A 3,926-nucleotide genomic window follows, 5' to 3' on the forward strand; every position below is an offset into this window, starting at 1 on the left:
TAAGAAGAGTATGAGTCACCAATATTGTACAGACGGGTCCGCGGAGGTGCCAGAAGCGGTGGGTGTAAATATCAGCCGTTATTTTGTGTTTTCTACGGTGTATTTCAATGTTATGATGCTGAATTATAGTTAAAGCGGCATTGTCCTAATATACACGTCCCTCCAGCTCTCCTCGTTTCCTGGCTCCCCTTCGCAGCTTTTTCACAATTCCACGCAGCTGATTTTAAGTCACATATATGAAGCCACACTATTGATCAACAAAACACATGCACACACACTCCTCCTTTTCCCTTATTCGTTATCATATTTTCACTTCTCTTATTCATTATCTCTTTCATCTCCGGTATCACTAACGCCACAAAAACACCCTTAAAAGCCTACACCAACATCTCCAAGGTCACCAAACCACACATCACAAACATCATTCAGTTTACTTAAGTCTGCCCTGGGATGCGATCAGCTGAGAGGCGGAGGGGAGGTGGTGGTGGAGGCGGTGTCTGTCAGATCATAAACACTACTATTCTGCCATAACGCTTTGATATTTACCGTGTTGCCTTGGTGTGCAGTATTGTTGATCTCTCCTCTCCCTTGCCTCACGTTGTGGCCTCACAGTATTGGCAGGAACACGACAATTTAGAGGGAAATGTAGTTTTCTCTACCCCAGCTGTGATGGAGGCGGTGTCTGTCAGATCATAAACACTACTATTCTGCCATAACGCTTTGATATTTACCGTGTTGATCTCTCCTCTCCCTTGCCTCACGTTGTGGCCTCACAGTATTGGCAGGAACACGACAATTTGGAGGGAAATGTAAAGTTTTCTCTGTCCCGGCGTGTACACCAACATCTACTCAAGGTAGGTAGAGAGGTAGCGTCATCCGCGGCGGGAGGAAATCACTCGTTGGCAACTCTTTAGCCTAGCATGCTTGGCCGCACCCCTTTGTTCCTGCCTCCATGGCGAGTGCATAGAACACTGCACTAATCACCAGTAATGTAGGTACAATAATTATTGTACGTACGTTCAACGTTCTAAGGTTAAATAATAATTTCGAAGAGTTACCTATCGAAAAAGTACGTTTTTCTTAATTCCAGTTACTCTCTTTTTGCGGTAACTTAATATCTTTTATTTTTTTCCTATCTAGTAGCCTAATCTAATTCACTGATCAAACCTGACCCAGCTATAATAATAATAATAATAATAATAATAATAAAAAATAATAATAATAATAATAATAATAATGATGATGATGGTATGGGTATTCAATATCATTGCAACCTTCAATATAAAGCCAGCGGGACAAGAATGTCGGGTGCGTGTGAGCCCCTGTGCATCAACACTCCTATATATTTCTAATGGCAACACAATATCTCTTGATATAATAGACCTGTTTTCCTATCAGTTGAAAGAGATTCAAAACAATATCTGGTTTGCAAGTGAAGTGAAATTAGTCAACAACTTGTTGCATGGCGCCACAGCGTCAGAGGTGATATGATGTGACAATGTAGTTCCATGGAAATACTAGTAGTAATGTGTAAACTGAATGCATGCCAGTGTGGTGGTTGTTGCTGCTTCCCTCACCACTCGCTATCGCCATCGCCTCTTTCCCATGACACTTTTCCAAGATAAAGAGAGATGATATGAGGAGGGAGAAAAGAAAATGAAGCACAGATGACAGAACATAGAGAGGGAAATCTGCAAGAACGAGTCTGTCTAGGGCCACCAGGGCCCATATAGGTTATCCTGTATCAGTCGCACAGCGACCTCGTCATCAGTACTTAAAGATACACTTACAAGTACACAATACATTATATATTAACTCTAAATATTTGGCCCATTAACAGGGCTAAGTCCTGCAGCGAATTCCTCTACAATCTGTGATCCCCATACATGGGGATCATGTCTTGTTTAACTATAATAAATTTCTTATAAAAACTATCATGCAGCGCAATACATAATTATAAATCTAATAAATTTAAGTGCTTATCTAATATGTTTTTAATCTGTTTCTGTTTATACAAGTTAGATGTATAGATAAATAGAAAAAATGTGTACATTCCATAACTTATCATCACTTCACCCTTATTTATTACCAGAAACACTCGTATTCAGGCGATGAAAATAGAGAATGAGAAATAACATTGTCTGCCTTTCTAAGCCCCGCTGGAGATGCCAACATTCGCTGTGCAACAAAATACAATTTAATATTTCCTCCTTTGACAAATAACCAAATCTTGAACACAATAACGAAAGGAGATGTCACAATAGCCAGTAAATCATCATGTGGTGTTGGTAAAAATATAGTGTCTCATTAACAAGAGATTTAGTAACAGATAGTTATCATAAACTTTGTACACGCATGCTCCCTTCACAGACATCTGCGTCCTGCTACGAGTGGGACTGGGGCGACGGTAGTTGTTTGGTGGTCGTGGTGATTGTAGGTGTGGTGGTGCTGGCGGTGGTTATATTGTCCCGTACTCACACACACACACACACACACACACACTCAAAAGACACTCTTATATACGGAAAACACTCGTAAACACACTCAAAACACCTCTACACACATCCAAAACATGCCAACCCAAACACACACACACAGCCATGAACACTTAAAAGACACTCTTATATACTGAAAACACTCGTAAACACACTCAAACACCCCCTCACACATCCAAAAACATGTCTATATACACCCAAACACACACAACCATAAACACTCAAAAGACACTCTTATGTACCGAAAAAACTCGTAAACACACTCAAAACATCCCCACACACATCCTAAACATTCTTATATACACCCAAATACACACACACACACACACACACACACAAGTGAAGTGAAGTGTTGCTATGTTACCGACAGTTTTCAAGAAGCGCCAATCACCAAACAAAACAAGCCGTGCAAACCTTCACCACAAGCCCCAACACTGCCTTATCTTCATCAATTAAAGGTATATAGAGGGCCATTCACTTATTGCTAGGTTATCTTTACATATGAGAGTGAAAACAGTACGCAAATATTGAAAAGTGATGATATAACGAACATTAAAAAGAGCAATTCGTTTGTATTACCCGCTGATATTTGCTTCCTTTACTTACCGTAAGCCAAACATGTGTCAGAATGCAGTCATTAGTGTACTATTTCATATAACAAGGTCAAAACTTCTCTGTATGGCTTAATTTTGGCCTGGTGAGATGATAAAGGCTAAATATGGAGGTCCCGCCGCCATTGTTCCCCCGTGTTGCCTCCGGGCCGCCTCTCCCCTGGTCCCCCAGCCATCACTCTCCCCCCGCCAGTGAATACTTTTTATATATTTCCGACGGTAATATTACGCTTCCATGGTATGTTTTTATGGTTTGTATAAATGTTTCGTTGTGTTTGAAGTGTATTCCGCGCCTGTGTTGGGTAAATATGTGGCGTTTAATGGTGTTTTATGGCGTATGTTAAAGGCTTTTTAACGGTGAAAATTTTCCATTTCGAGTTATGAGGTTTTTTATTTAAAGGTATAAGTGGGCCTTTGAGGCATCAACAAATCGCCTGTTCTCTTTTAAGCGTGAAATCAATCTATTGAGTGAAATATGTGGACTTTAAAATGGTGTTTGGTGGTGTTGAAAAAAAGTCTTATTTTTCTTTATTTTATTTGCTCACGTTTGTGCTTCTCGGTTTAACTCACTGTAGAATGCCCTAAAAGATAGCTCAGACTCCGTGAAATGTGGTAAAATACTCGCCAAATGAAAATGGCTTGACTTTGCAGGGCGTTTCAGCAAATTTATAAGTTTAAATGTTTTTTATATTTAGCATACTTAATTTAGACATTTTTCAAAAACTAGTTAAGGTGGAGTGGTTTTGATATTTTGAAAATTAGTTTTACTATTTATCACGTCATAAAATAATAGCCATTCGGCGGTGGCTTCGTTTTTTCG

At 39.7% G+C, this 3,926-nt stretch overlaps 1 protein-coding gene across 3 annotated transcripts in view; it reads right to left on the reverse strand.

Annotated features, from left to right (window-relative positions):
- Positions 1-890, reverse strand: part of LOC123513610 (ufm1-specific protease 1-like) — a 3,203-nt gene extending 2,313 nt beyond the window's left edge. Inside the window, exons 1-2 of one of the 3 annotated variants that reach the window (XM_045270891.1) lie at positions 741-862; positions 547-576 (exon numbers count right to left, since the gene is read on the reverse strand). The gene's annotated coding sequence lies outside the window, so the exon portion shown is untranslated. Of the gene's footprint in view, positions 1-546 lie in introns of all 3 variants that reach the window. The other 2 variants (XM_045270874.1, XM_045270882.1) reach the window with 2 other exon arrangements.
- Between the last annotated feature and the right edge of the window lie 3,036 nt (positions 891-3,926).

Source organism: Portunus trituberculatus, chromosome 5 (genome assembly GCF_017591435.1).
Source record: "Portunus trituberculatus isolate SZX2019 chromosome 5, ASM1759143v1, whole genome shotgun sequence".
In the NCBI taxonomy this organism is placed as follows: Eukaryota; Metazoa; Arthropoda; class Malacostraca; order Decapoda; family Portunidae; genus Portunus; species Portunus trituberculatus.